A 16,629-nucleotide genomic window follows, 5' to 3' on the forward strand; every position below is an offset into this window, starting at 1 on the left:
TGATTTCAGGCTCTGATCTGCAGAGCGCAGATCAGAGCCTGAAACCGGCATTTTTTTACTGCCGCGATCCGATTGGTTAGTCTGCACAGACTAACCAATTGGATCGATTGCCGGCAAGTGGCCACTCTGATTGGTCCCTTGCCGGCATTACTGAACTGTATGCTGTCTGTGACAGCAGCAGGGCAGGGGCAGAAGCTTTAATCCAAGCGCTTTGCAGCGCTTGGATTAAAGAACTGGCTTGACGTTTATAGACGTGATAGCTGCACGGGGAAGGGGTTAAGCTAAGTGCATTTTGTTTTGCATTTTGTTGTTTGCTTGTGTTTGTTGTTTTCTAGGCCTCAGGTTCCTTCATCTAGACTCCTGTCTCTTTCTTTGTGTTATCTGGTGTTTTCCCCTCCCCATTACCTGTGACAGTCTGTAACTCGTCTTGTTTATGCTTATTTGCATTTGTTTTGTATTATGTATATATACCCCTTTTCATATGTACAGTGCCATGGAATAAATGACACTTTAAAAATAATTATTGTAATAATAATCTCCTGATTAAAATAAAAGGCTACTACAAGTAATCCATCTGAGAAATGTATTTTTTGGGTAGAGTCACCTTTTAACATCTTCTGTATATTGTATGAAATAAACATACATGATACAACCCTGTAAATAGACTCATCTATTGCTGTAATGAAAGCATTATCGTATCAATGTCCAAAGATTATAGATTACACACAGCATACACGTGCCATCATCATCCATTATGTGTGTGAGATTGGATGTGTTCACTCTTTTAAATTGGCCGTCTACAGATTTAATTCAACAAGCTGGGAGATGTGATAAACTGGAGTTGGTGACATAAAGCTACTTTCACACTAGCGTTTTAGTTTTCCAGTATTGAGATCCATCATAGGGGCTCAATACCAGAAAAAAACTCTTCCGTTTTGTCCCAATTCATTGTTAACAGGGACAAAACGTAACTGAACAGAACGGAGCGCTCCAAAATGCATTCCATTCCGTTTAGTTGCATACCCATACCAGAGAGCAAACCGCAATATGTTATAGTTTGCTTTCCGTCCTGGGATGCGGAGCCAGACGGATCCGGCTTGATCCCCAATGCAAGTCAATGGGGACAGATCCGTTTTCTCTGACACAATCTGCCACAATAAAAAAACGGATCCGTCCCCCATTGACTTTCAATGGAGTTCATGATGATCCAGTTCGATCTGTCTTGGCAATGTTAAAGATAATGCAACCAGATGCGTTCATAACGGATGCAAATGGATGCATTATCAGTAACGGAAGCGTTTTTGCTGAACCCTGCCGGATCCAGTAAAAACGCTAGTGTGAAAGTAGCCTAAAGAATATAATAATGTCATATTCACATAGACAGAAGAGAGAGACAATTGGCATGAAGCGTTACAGTTGGTAGACTGAAGGGTCACTTAATGAGGTGACCACCCAGGAGGGCTGCATTCACCAGCTACAACAGATGATTAATCTATAATTTCCAAAAAGTAGGTTTAGAGGAAGCTGCCTCTTATAGCTAATAATAATAATACATATGCATATACAATAAGCAGGATCAAATAAAAATTATGTGTTCACATGCCATGCCTATATCAAGCGAGAAAGTAGAGACAATCCATCCAACTTGTTTTCATAAAGCTTAACTCTTTTAAAGGGGTTGTCCACTCCTATTATATTAATGGCCTATTATCAGGATAGGCCATCAATGTCTGATCAACAGGGGTTTCATCATCCAACACCCCCACCGATCAGCTGTTCCAAAGTAATTCTTGTACCAGAACTACACAACTCTGTTCTCATTCTCTTGAATAGGAATAGCACCATAGTAACCAACTCTGTTCACTACACAATGGACAGATCTGTTTATTTCTAGTGCTAGAACCACTGCCAAATAGCTGATTGGTTAGGTTGCAGGGTGTTAGACCCCCCACCAATCAGATATTATAAAAGGACTGGAGAGCCCTTTTCAGGGCCCATAAATTTGCAAGCTTCACAATATTCACAATGTTACATTTGCTACTTTGCATACCGTAACATTTCAATTTGACCTTGTGTAAGGGGGGAATAATAATCACTAATATTTATGCAAATATCAATAATTAATATTCATAAATGGGAGGAGCCGTCTATTGATGACTCCGCCCATTTATACCTTTATATAACAATAATACAATACTTTCACTATACTTTACCTTACGCTAATCACTAAGCTAGCTGCATGCGCCTTACTAAACTAACTATCGCTAATAACCACACATTACACAGATAGTTATAAATAAAACATAGTATTTATTAATACCAACAATACACTACGCACGCAATACACTAACAATACAGTACTATAAATACAGCACTAAACTACACTACACAGTTCCCAAGTTCCACCCACAAACTAACTATACAATACACACATACACACACATATTAGCAGCCCACCCCACCTGTCTAATTCTATCCCTAAGAATACGACGAAGGGTTATTGGTGGCACTGCAGGGGTGAATGCAGTCCACAGACATTGGGTAGGGGTCCAGCAATGCAAGGGTTAATGCCTTGCAAGTATAGTAGGATTAGGGTAAGGGGAACTAAAGGGTAGGGATCCAGCAATGCAAGGGTTGGATACAGCAATACAAGGGTTAATACCTTGCAAGTGATAACAGGGATGCTCCTGTTAGGATACAGCAATGCAAGTGTTAATACCTTGCAAGTGATAACAGGGAACAGGAATGCTCCTGTTAGGTGGTTAGGGATTCAGCAATGCCAGGGTTAATACCTTGCAAGTGACTGCTGAGGTACAGGGCAATGGTAGGAGTGGATGACAGGGAGAGGGATCATAGGGTGGTGAGTTATGGGCAAGGGGTTATGGGGGGTATGGGTATAGTTATAGGGATTGAAATGGGATGTGTTGGTGGCAGGGAAGGGACTATTATTGGGGATATAGGGGGTATGTGAGGGGTAGGTAGGGGCTAGACAGGTAGATACTTAATCCTTCCAGAGTTAGTAGGCCGGCCTTCTCCAGGTGCCCGTCATGGAGCTGCTCTCTCCCATGTGTCTCTGATTCTAGTCCAGTTGCAAGAGACCCTTGTTCCTCGCTTCGGGCTCCTATATCCGCCTCAGAAACCGCCCACCTCCCCCCTCCTCAGGGATGTGACATCATAGTGTCACTGTGACGTATGCCTGCCCTCAGAACAGCCAGTTGGCCCCCTGAGGCTAGCAGCACCACACGCCCAGCCATGTCCAAAACATAAGGTGGGGGAGAGCATAGTAACTAGGCTGATAAACTCAACAAAAGGCCTCAGATCTATTGATTCCTTAGCCTTTGAAGTCACCAGCCACCTGGAGACATATCCACCCCACTGCAGGAACTGGCTAAACGCTGTCCCTATGGGGGGCATTTAAGTATATATATGTATATAGATACTTGGGGCGCATCTATATACACATATATACTCATTATAAACCTGGGGCATACATGGGCAGTTATAGGCCCAAATATATATAAATACCTGGGGGAGAGCCATGGCAGATACACATATATAGATGTATGCACTGCTTACACACATCCCCATATATATATATAAATATATCTAAATGAGAGGGACAGGAAATATATACTAACTATAAGGGGACACATATAAGGGGGGCACAGATCATAAAAGGGGGCACAGATCAACCAGGGACCACATATTTCCCACAGGGCCCAACATGAGCCCCTGTGGGCCACTAAGGGCAGATGTGCGCAGATGCTGGGTACATCCGCGCACATCATCCTATGAAGTGACCATTAATGCATGTATATACATCATATATGCATGCACGTGTTTGCATGCATATATGTATATACTGTATATGCATGCGTCTCAACCCTTCCTAAACAATCCCCCTGTTGTTGGGATTTCGACAATATCTTGGGGGAATAGGGTTGAGATATATTTGCCCCCCCTTCCTCAACCCCATCCTTGGTGGAAGTTCAGGAAGAACTGTAGTGCTCACTGATCTTTAGGTACCTAGACATCCCTCATCCAGCTTCCTCCGACCTGCCCTTCACCGGAACCCACTCCTCCATCCACAGTATACACCGTCTTCTTCTCGCGGGAACTTTTCTTGACATAGTCGGCCACTCCCCACGTTTGAAGTGACCACACCCCCACAGTCTCTCGTTAGTTGCCGATCTTCAGGTGTCGTCCCCCCCCTTCCAAATCTGGAGCGGGTTCACCCTCGCAGTCTTTAGCTGGCCTTTCTTTCAAGTAAAAAATCTTCCGGTGTCGGCCACCCCCAATTGGAGTGACCACACCCCCATAGTCTCTCGGCAATATTGCCGATCTTCAGGTATGGCCCGCCTCCACGGAATCTGGAGTGGGTTCACCCTCACAACCTTTAACTGGCCTTTCCTCCAAGTAACAGTCTTCCAGTGTCGGACACCCCCACTTTGGAGTGAGGGTGTCCCCCACAGTCTCTCGGTAGTTGCTGATCTTCAGGTATGGCCCGCCCCCAAGAAATCTGGAGCGGGTTCACCCGTACAACCTCAGTCCCAACTTTCTTTAAACACGACTTTCTCTTGTTCCATCTTGATGGGTGCGGTTCTCCCGTGGACAGATTAGAAGGTCTTTACAAGGCAGGTCAGATTTTTCATTGCGCGAGGTGATGTCATGGTACCTAAATTCTAACTGCGGAGAACACCTCTGCCACACTACACATCCAGCCCTTCCCTTAAGAACTTCACCGTTCCGGGTTTCAAGGTGGCAAATGGCAAAGGCCTGTCCCTATCGTGTCCTAATCTTATCCCCATTCACACAATATACATGTCACATCCCTCCCAACACCACCAAATTCCATTATATGTGTGTGCCCATAGAGACTCATGCAACCTGGCATATCTCTCTACCTCCAAAGACACAGGTAGGTCGTAGACCCCCGTGTCAATGGGAAACGACTATAGGATGCAAATGTGTACAGTCAAATCCTGGGTATAGGCTGTCACACATTTGCACCTAGAGTGTCTATGGGTACACAATTGACCAACAAACAAAATCAATATATACAATACAATGTGCTATGGGGTTTCAGGGTAGTACATGATAAAAGGAAAAAGAGAACAAAACGAGCAGCACTCACCGTTGATAGGCAGGTAACTTTATTCCATGGCAGGAGGGGGGTGCAAGGGTTGCAGATACAGCAGCAAGTAAGCGACAGCCGTTTTGCACGTGTATGCGCTTCTTCTGGCTTTCCAACACTGAAGAGGTCACGGCACCTTCTTATAGTGCACAGGAAGCGGCATCATCGCAGTAATTTGCTTAATTACTAAGTAATCAACACCTGGCCTCTCAAGAGGGAGGGCAGGGATTTCAGTCAGGCGGGACCTCTTCAATGATGTAAGGTGCATATGTGAACATACATAAACCAATAAGAACAAATCAAAATACGAAAATACAATAAGCAAGAGTGGTTCATTACAAAAATACGCTCATATCTATTTTTTCATTTAGTCCCAGCGGACCCAATGCATCCGTGCGTAGGATCCATATAGTTTCTCTTCTCAGAAGCTCCCTTTCTCTGTCACCACCTCTTTCAGTGCGGTTAACTACTTCAAGGCCAGCAAAAGTCAGCACATTGGGATTTCCACTATGTGCCCTGTTCACATGATCTATTAACCGCGGAACACCCTTTCCTGTTTTTAAGGAGTTTAGGTGTTCGCGGAATCTTTCAAATAAGCAGCGGATAGTTTTTCCGATGTAGAAGCGTCCGCATCTACATAAAATTATATAAACCACAAATTTGCTGCGGCAGGTAATAAGTGGAAAAACCCTATGTTCTATCCCTGCAACAGAGATCACTTGTAATTGGGAATTGAAGCTGCAGAAGGAACAGCTTCTGCAACTCCTATTCCCTTTTGGTCTCTGTTCAGACAGCCATGTGAGACGTTTTTTTCTGAAATGTCTAGTTACCACTTGATCGCGTATAGTATGGCATCTTCTAAACGCTATCACTGGTTTCATATCTTTCAATTGTTTTAGGGAATCGTCCCTCACTAGGATACTCCAATTTTTCTTTATGACCTGTTTTATCTTATCGGCCATAGGACTGAATTTAAAGGAAAAGGCGAAGGGTGGGGGCCCTTTTATTGAGGGTTTACCCTCCCTTACTTCTGTCTGATGTACTTGTGACGCTTTTGTCATAGCTTGATTCAACAAGTCTGGGGGATACCCTCTACGTCTCAGCCTAGCGCGCAGATCCTGCGCCTGTTTATCATAACTCATTGAGGTGGTATTTATACGCGCAAGTCTTCTGAATTGGCTATATGGCACTGATTGTTTTACTGTGTTTTTACCAACTCCCCCTCCACCACTGATACCACTACATCCAGAAACTTGATTTTATTGCCCCCAAACTGGTAAGAAAATCGCATGTTCATGTCATTCTGTGTATTCAAGTAATCCTCGAAAGCCCGGAAATGTGCCTTGTCGCTGGACCATATGATGAAAACATCATCCACGAATCTGTAATAGGCATGCATATATTTCAGAAATGGATTAGAACTCGAGTACACAAAACGGTCTTCGAACCGGGCCAGGTACAGATTGGCAAAAGTACACGCCACAGGAATCTCCGAACATAAAGGCATTGTTAGTGAGAATTAGTTTCAGGCCTTCCGTGATGAACATCTTGAAGTCCTCACTTCTATCTGTATTCTGTAGGACTTCCATCACTGCCTCAATGCCCTTATCCTGAGGGATCCGGGTATAGAGACTCTCCACATCGAGGGACACAAGTCGAAACTCCTCCTGCCACTGAATATCGGTCAGTGACCGGAGGAGGTCCGACGTGTCCCTTAGACAATTGGATGACAGACAGGTGTATGAGAAATTGTGTACTGATCCCACTTGGAAAATCCAAAATATTCTGCCCAGGTTTTTACATACATACGTAGAGAAAAATGTAGTATCACGCCAGCAGGCAGAGAAACTGCTTCCGACTTTTCCGAGACGCCCCACCTGGTATTTTTTGCCTAAAATACACAAGTCACTGACCCAGCCCCCTGGGCGACCTATTGTCTCCGGGACTGGGTCAGTGACCGAACCGGTGTCCAGGTACATAGACTGGCTTTTGAGACCTATTGTTAAGATGATACCCTCACATCTGAGGGACACGTCGGACCTCCTCCGGTCACTGACCGATATTCAGTGGCAGGAGGAGTTTCGACTTGTGTCCCTCGATGTGGAGAGTCTCTATACCCGGATCCCTCAGGATAAGGGCATTGAGGCAGTGATGGAAGTCCTACAGAATACAGATAGAAGTGAGGACTTCAAGATGTTCATCACGGAAGGCCTGAAACTAATTCTCACTAACAATGCATTTATATTCGGAGATTCCTGGTATAAACAAAGGGTCAGTACTGCGATGGGGACCCCAGTGGCGTGTACTTTTGCCAATCTGTACCTGGCCTGGTTCGAAGACCGTTTTGTGTACTCGAGTTCTAATCCATTTCTGAAATATATGCATGCCTATTACAGATTCGTGGATGATGTTTTCATCATATGGTCCAGCGACAAGGCACATTTCCGGGCTTTCGAGGATTACTTGAATACACAGAATGACATGAACATGCGATTTTCTTACCAGTTTGGGGGCAATAAAATCAAGTTTCTGGATGTAGTGGTATCAGTGGTGGAGGGGGAGTTGGTGACGGAAGGTTTTCGCAAGCCGACCGCCGCCATCTCCCTCCTCCATTTCTCCAGCTATCACCCAAGCACAGTAAAACAATCAGTGCCATATAGCCAATTCAGAAGACTTGCGCGTATAAATACCACCTCAATGAGTTATGATAAACAGGCGCAGGATCTGCGCGCTAGGCTGAGACGTAGAGGGTATCCCCCAGACTTGTTGAATCAAGCTATGACAAAAGCGTCACAAGTACATCAGACAGAAGTAAGGGAGGGTAAACCCTCAATAAAAGGGCCCCCACCCTTCGCCTTTTCCTTTAAATTCAGTCCTATGGCCGATAAGATAAAACAGGTCATAAAGAAAAATTGGAGTATCCTAGTGAGGGACGATTCCCTAAAACAATTGAAAGATATGAAACCAGTGATAGCGTTTAGAAGATGCCATACTATACGCGATCAAGTGGTAACTAGACATTTCAGAAAAAAACGTCTCACATGGCTGTCTGAACAGAGACCAAAAGGGAATAGGAGTTGCAGAAACTGTTCCTTCTGCAGCTTCAATTCCCAACTACAAGTGATCTCTTTTGCAGGGATAGAACATAGGGTTTTTCCACTTATTACCTGCCGCAGCAAATTTGTGGTTTATATAATTTTATGTAGATGCGGACGCTTCTACATCGGAAAAACTATCCGCTCCTTATTTGAAAGATTCTGCGAACACCTAAACTCCTTAAAAACAGGAAAGGGTGTTCCGCGGTTAATAGATCATGTGAACAGGGCACATAGTGGAAATCCCAATGTGCTGACTTTTGCTGGCCTTGAAGTAGTTAACCGCACTGAAAGAGGTGGTGACAGAGAAAGGGAGCTTCTGAGAAGAGAAACTATATGGATCCTACGCACGGATGCATTGGGTCCGCTGGGACTAAATGAAAAAATAGATATGAGTGTATTTTTGTAATGAACCACTCTTGCTTATTGTATTTTCGTATTTTGATTTGTTCTTATTGGTTTATGTATGTTCACATATGCACCTTACATCATTGAAGAGGTCCCGCCTGACTGAAATCCCTGCCCTCCCTCTTGAGAGGCCAGGTGTTGATTACTTAGTAATTAAGCAAATTACTGCGATGATGCCGCTTCCTGTGCACTATAAGAAGGTGCCGTGACCTCTTCAGTGTTGGAAAGCCAGAAGAAGCGCATACACGTGCGAAACAGCTGTCGCTTACTTGCTGCTGTATCTGCAACCCTTGCACCCCCCTCCTGCCATGGAATAAAGTTACCTGCCTATCAACGGTGAGTGCCGCTCGTTTTGTTCTCTTTTTCCTTTTATCATATATGCTTACTGCAGCTACAAGCTGAGCACCTCCGTGAGGCACCACTCCGCGGCAGTCGCATCCTGACAATTTTAGGTTTGGTGTAGTGCCACTGGTTATCTGCTCTACATTTTACATTCAGGGTAGTACATGTTATACGTCCCGAACCCTCATAGGAAACAAAGTGTCCATAAAATATTTGGCTACAGGACAAAGTTGGAGTTATGTCCTGAGCCTCCTCCTCCGGTTAGTTCTGTAAAGTTCTGTCTGGTTCTGGTGTATTTGGTCATTAAGTCCCTCCATCTCTAGAACACCTCTGAACAAAGGTCGCTTGGTTGCCAAAAACCAGTGGGATCCTCTGGAGCCTCACAAGAGTGTCAGGGGGATAGCTGGTCTCTTCTGTGGCATCATCTGGGTTTTTCCTCTGCTTCATATAAACACACCTATGGCAGAAGAAAATACCAGGCGCTCCTGGGGGATTTCTCCCCTCACGGTGCAATTAAATGTAAAAAATCCCAGCACCAATACCTTTGACCCATGAGTAGAGAAAGGTATTGGGCTGCCCTTTATCTCAAAGGACCCCTCGTTATCCTAACACTGGTGTCTGAACACCCTACCTTCAGAGGATCGCGTCCTTTGCTACACATCCCTCTGCACCGACAGATAAGGATGGCCACCCTACTAGGTTAGGATAACTGTAGTGCTGTGGACAAAGCACCATCTTGTTATTGATGGCACCGTATCCCCTTTCCACTCATGTGTACCCAGGCCGATTTCCCCCTGTGATCCTGCCTTGTGGAGGCCCGCAGAACCAATGGCATAGTCATGCCCTGGCTCTCAAGGACCCCATAACGCAAGAACGCAGTCCACACTCTGCTGGCAAACACTCTGCGTCCAATCCCTATCAGATCTGTGCTACCTTATCGGACTAGAATTAAGTGCGCAGCACAACATTACACCAATGTTGTCTGTCCGCCCCAGTCCCCAGTGCAACACAGCCCTACCAAAAACCTTGAGCACAACAGTGTTATCTGTATCGATCTGAGACCCTGGTTGCCCAGAATAAATATCACACCATCCTTTGTGTGCTGCATGGAGAAGGTCCTTATGCCTTCTCCCGACCAGCAGGATTTACCGTGTGAAATGATCTGCTCGCAAACCTATACGTTCTCGATCCACAGTATAACACTGTTCCACTCCAAGGGGACACAGAATGAAACAAAAACAGCAGACTGGACTTACAGCAAGAAATGCAAACTACATAAATCAGCATGGTGGAACACATTCGTAGACAAGGACTACCACCATCAACATCCAGAAGAACGTACAAACAGATAACAAAAACACACAACATGGACAAACACAGGGAACAAACTGTGTAACAAATAGTACAGGGGTGTCAAATGTTGCCTAGCCTAGTTTGGCCACTCTGACCCCTCAGCAGCTGGTGATGCTGCCGAGAGGTAACCCCTTTATGGCCAAGCTGACTAGACCCCACTGCACAATTTGTTACCTGGCTAATTCTACTGTTGGACACATTGCAATTACTTGCACAAGGGCAATTCCTTGCAATGTGTCCTTTGTTCCCACACCTGAAACACGTGACTTGGTTTCCTGTCCTGTGTGTTATGTTCTCACTTGTTTTGCAGTCCTTCGCTATATGACCCAGGCCACCACACGCAAAACATTTGATGTTTGCACGGCATGGCTTAGGTCCGTCCACACTGCAACCGTGCTCCCTGAATTGTTCCATCCTCAGGGAGGCACTTTTCACAATCTTTCTTTTCCCCAAAGTCAGGGAAAAATCTCTGTTAGTCTGGACAGGCTTGGTCTGGTGATTTGGCCTGTCACAGACTACTCTCCCCCTTTTTGCCCTGCATATGGCAGAGTTTTGGGAGATTCCGACCCTGACTTTATGGGAAAAGAAAGGGCCGGCACCAACTTGGTGATGACCTGTTGCATGCCAGTCATTATCTGGGAGCTAACAGCAACCTGAGCCTTCAATTTGGCTACCCTCACATCAGTAGAGGCAGTCCGCTCCTTGAAGGCCTTGACCTCAGTATAAGACTGAGTCAACTTAGCCTCAATTTCCTCCTTCTGCCTCTGCAGCTCTACTAACTGTGACTCTAACCTAGCCACCTACGCATCTGGGTCAACAGTAGACTGCACATTCTCCGCCAGCTGTGTCCGTAATGCCGAAACCTGGTCCAAATTACTGGCACAGCATTGGCAGTGAATGGCCGGAGGAATTGTCTCCGTTGACTGAGACACCAGCGCAACTTCCTTTGGCTTACAGATGCTAACCTCAAATGTTTGCACAAGTTTGGCTAGCATCCGAAGCCGTTTGGTGGCCTTGTTCAACACCGTCCGTTTGTTAACACATAGCCTGTCATAGCTAAAAGCCTGTGCTAACAAATCGGACCACAGCATTTCTGCTGACTTGTATGTGGTGGGGAGGATGGGGTTAAATGTGCTGTGTCTGCTCAAGTGTTGCAGTGTGGGGAAGTCCATACTCACCGTTTGCTGAGCGTCCATCTTCTCATTGGGGCTGTACCTCTTCGTCCTAACAGCTGCTTGGAAGAAGTCCTTTTTCTTCCGGATCGCTTCTTCCCGACCAGCTGGACTTGTACGCTGCTCCAACGAAGATGGATCTCTTTCAGTGACGTGTCCTCTTCTTCCTCGCAATCACTTGAGCGATGCAGTGACCGTGTAAGGCAAATAGCAAAATATTAGTTCACAGATAGACAATAGATTCTCTGCTAAAGATTTTGATCTGCGTTTGGTGCTATAAGGAAGAGTCGCATTACCTGTCCGAATTATCAGGTCCTAGACGCTCAGACCACTGATCGCGTCTCTCTTGCCTGATAATTCACAGTATAACCGACCTCTAGCCTCAAACCACCGTAAGGAAGAGTCATGTTACCTGTCCGAATTATCAGGTCTTAGACGCTCAGGCCACTGACCGCGTCTCTCTTGCCTGATAATTGACAGTGTAGCGGACCTCTAGCCTCAAAACCAAACACAGATTTCAAAATCTAAGCAGTGGGCCTGGCTCGCCAATGTAAGGGGGGAATAATAATCACTAATATTTATGCAAATATCAATAATTAATATTCATAAATGGGAGGAGCCGTCTATTGATGACTCCGCCCATTTATACCTTTAAATAACAATAATACAATACTTTCACTATACTTTACCTTACGCTAATCACTAAGCTATCTGCATGCGCCTTACTAACTATCGCTAATAACCACACATTACACAGATAGTTATAAATAAAACATAGTATTTATTAATACCAACAATACACTACATACGCAATACACTAACAATACAGTACTATAAATACAGCACTAAACTACACTACACAGTTCCCAAGTTCCACCCACAAACTAACTATACAATACACACATACACACACGTATTAGCAGCCCACCCCACCTGTCTAATTCTATCCCTAAGAGTACGACGAAGGGTTATTGGTGGCACTGCAGGAGTGAATGCAGTCCACAGACATTGGGTAGGGGTCCAGCAATGCAAGGGTTAATGCCTTGCAAGTATAGTAGGATTAGGGTAAGAGGAACTAAAGGGTAGGGATCCAGCAATGCAAGGGTTGGATACAGCAATACAAGGGTTAATACCTTGCAAGTGATAACAGGGATGCTCCTGTTAGGATACAGCAATGCAAGTGTTAATACCTTGCAAGTGATAACAGGGAACAGGAATGCTCCTGTTAGGTGGTTAGAGATTCAGCAATGCCAGGGTTAATACCTTGCAAGTGACTGCTGAGGTACAGGGCAATGGTAGGAGTGGATGACAGGGATCATAGGGTGGTGAGTTATGGGCAAGGGGTTGTAGGGGGTATGGGTATAGTTATAGGGATCGAAATGGGATGTGTTGGTGGCAGGGAAGGGACTATTATTGGGGATATAGGGGGTATGTGAGGGGTAGGTAGGGGCTAGACAGGTAGATACTTAATCCTTCCAGAGTTAGTAGGCCGGCCTTCTCCAGGTGCCCGTCATGGAGCTGCTCTCTCCCATGTGTTTCTGATTCTAGTCCAGTTGCAAGAGACCCTTGTTCCTCGCTTCGGGCTCCTATATCCACCTCAGAAACCGCCCACCTCCCCCCTCCTCAGGGATGTGACATCATAGTGTCACTGTGACGTATGCCTGCCCTCAGAACAGCCAGTTGGCCCCCTGAGGCTAGCAGCACCACACGCCCAGCCATGTCCAAAACATAAGGTGGGGGAGAGCATAGTAACTAGGCTGATAAACTCAACAAAAGGCCTCAGATCTATTGATTCCTTAGCGTTTGAAGTCACCAGCCACCTGGAGACATATCCACCCCACTGCAGGAACTGGCTAAACGCTGTCCCTATGGGGGGCATTTAAGTATATATATGTATATAGATACTTGGTGCGCATCTATATACACATATATACTCATTATAAACCTGGGGCATACATGGGCAGTTATAGGCCCAAATATATATAAATACCTGGGGGAGAGCCATGGCAGATACACATATATAGATGTATGCACTGCTTACACACATCCCCATATATATATATAAATATATCTAAATGAGAGGGACAGGAAATATATACTAACTATAAGGGAACACATATAAGGGGGGCACAGATCATATAAGGGGGCACAGATAAACCAGGGACCACATATTTCCCACAGGGCCCAACATGAGCCCCTGTGGGCCACTAAGGGCAGATGTGCGCAGATGCTGGGCACATCCGCGCACATCATCCTATGAAGTGACCATTAATGCATGTATATACATCATATATGCATGCAAGTGTTTGCATGCATATATGTATATATATGCATGCATCTCAACCCTTCCTCAACACCTTGGTTGCATACAACCTTAGTACATACTGTACAGTATTATAAAAATACTTTTCTTTCAACATCCTATCAAGGTTGAATAGGCTTTATTCCAATCATGAACCAGGATCTGGACCATTTGCATTTCTCAATTTTTGTTAAGATGTCAAGAATCCTAATGCATAGATGATAAAGAGGCAATTCTTAAATTACCAAGCTGACTAGTTAAATGTATTTAACACTTACAGCCTGTATAAAGTTGGTGGAGTGCAGACAGGTTAAAGGGGTTGTCCATTTTCTAGTGGAAACCAGACAACTCAGGGAGTTGATCGGTAATAATGAATATATGATTAATTATCTGACAGAATCCGCGCCGCCTCTCTGTTTCTTCCAGCAAGGTTAGGTTTTCCCGTTTCTAGTGATGAGGTCAATTCTATAACACATGCCCACTGCAGCCAATCCCTAGCCTAGTGCACTGCTGAGGCCAGTAATAGGCTGTTGAGGTCACATGTTCTTGATGTTACCAGGAAAACAGAGCCCTGAGGGGAGAACCAGGTTGGCTATGCAGAATCTGTAAGTTATGTAATTGTCAATTTTTTTTTTACATGTTGTTCCCATGAGTTGTACTGTTTCCTCTTGAAACCAAACAACCCCTTTAGGGCAGAAATATAAATCAAGAATTATGCAATCAAGAAACAGGACAACTCTTGAATTTACGGTAATATGATGCAGATAAATGTGTGTTTCTAGCTCGTAAGATCAGTAGGACTTAATGCTGAGGCCAAGGGTTCCTTAGACTTACCAGGCAAAATGAGTCTTAGCGCTTATTCTCAGCATATACAGAACATGTACAAGTCTACTTTTAATCCATTTTGCATTTATCATTTGCAATCAAAAACCTCGAATGGGTTCTTTGCGAATCAACCCAATAGAAATACTGTAGATCCCAGTGGCAATTGATTGTCTTCAAAGTCAGCTCAATATGAGGTTGACTTCTGCTGAACCTTGGGGTCCCATTATTATTACAGAGTCTGGGCTTACTGGAGGATCCTCTGGTTCTCTGAAAGGATAGCATTACATGCTCGGGCACTAGGGAAAGTATTGAGTGATTATCTTTAAGCAGAACTGACAACATCTCTGAGTCTACCACATTTTCATGTCATGACTCATATCTTTGCAAAAAAAAGTACACCAAATATCATGGATGCAGCAAAAACTTGAACACACTATGGAAAATGTATGAGATCGTAGCATTGTGACAATTCATCAAACATAGTTTTAAAGGAAAAAAGTAACTAAAAATCATCATGTGCTCTATATCAATAACTGTTGACATGCTATTCTAAATAATTTGTATGCACGTTGTAAAATGATCACAATGGTAGAGAAAATAGTTGAAATGTGGATAGTAAACCACAGGGACAGTACAATTTCTATATCTACCATAATTATTATATGTCAAACAGGGAGGTAGCTGTGGCAGGCAGCTTTGTTGCTTTTGCAGGATCAGCAACTCTGTGCTGAATTATTTCTGGAAGAAATGAACAAACTAGATGGTAAAAGACATCCAAACGCAGATAAATGTCATTGTAAAAGCCATTCAATTTCTCATGTCCCAGCAGGATTTAAAGTAAATTTATATTTAAGTAGCTTAATCCAGTATGAGATACTGTAGCTTCTACAAAGTGTCACATATTTGGAGGTGAAGATACAGGAAATATAATTTGTTCAATGATGATAAACTTTCTTTCCGTTCATAGAGACTAACTAAAAAATAATCGGGAACATCTGGAAAATGCCTCCAAACTTCCGAACAGTAATATTAAAATCAATCAATACTAAAGAATAGAGGAAAGTTTCTAGTTTGCCATAGCTGGTTTTAGTGGGTGGTCAATTTCCTATAGTAGATGGTCCCTATGGATGGGACTTTGAGGAGAAGCCTGGATTTACCATTGAATTATGCCCTGCGCTAGTAATGACAGGATATGCCATAAATGTTTGGTGGGGGTTTCACCTCCCCCAGTCTGCCAAGTGAGGTAGGAAAACCACTTTAAGGACTTGCTTTTTAGTAATTACAATTAGCCACTCCAGCCTTTGCATAGTATCCAGTAAGTGGTGCTTTTATTAGGACAGGTCTGATTTTCAGATTTTTCTAATTTGAGGTTGGAAGGATCTTCTATCCATGTAACAATTTCCAAATATTTTAAACAATTTTATCTCCCAGCATGTTACAATTTTAGGTCCTATTTGCGAGTTTGTAATAGTCAACTCACTTAGCTGACACCAGAGTGAAACTTAATTTGATCTTTTACTTGAAATACCAACTTCTACTACTTTCGAGTTCCACTATAGTAAATCAGTGTGCTCACATTCTTTCTCCTGATGTTTTATTGGAGCAGTAACTTTTTGAACTATTTATTACAGCTGCTGCCACATGAATGGCTGATTAGGTATTTACAAGAAGGGGAGCTACTGTGCATCTATTGTTGGTGCAGCCTAAATAAGGGTACAAAGGTGCTCAAATGCCCTTAGAATTTACAGTAGATCCAACCTGTATATCAGGTAATGAGGGCAAACAGATGATGGTATGATATTCAGATTAGAATCGGATAAATGACAAATTAACAGATTCTACAGGAAAACAACAAACAATTTATTTCAATGCTAGAAGCAAAGTAAGGTCCAGGAGGACTACAAGTACCAAGCAACACCAACAATATCTAATCTAGGATAGGAACAAAATACATTGTATACTCCACTTTCAGTGCAAAAAGCAGAAATATTTAAAGAA

Source organism: Bufo bufo, chromosome 3 (assembly GCF_905171765.1).
Source record: "Bufo bufo chromosome 3, aBufBuf1.1, whole genome shotgun sequence".
Classification (NCBI taxonomy): domain Eukaryota; kingdom Metazoa; phylum Chordata; class Amphibia; order Anura; family Bufonidae; genus Bufo; species Bufo bufo.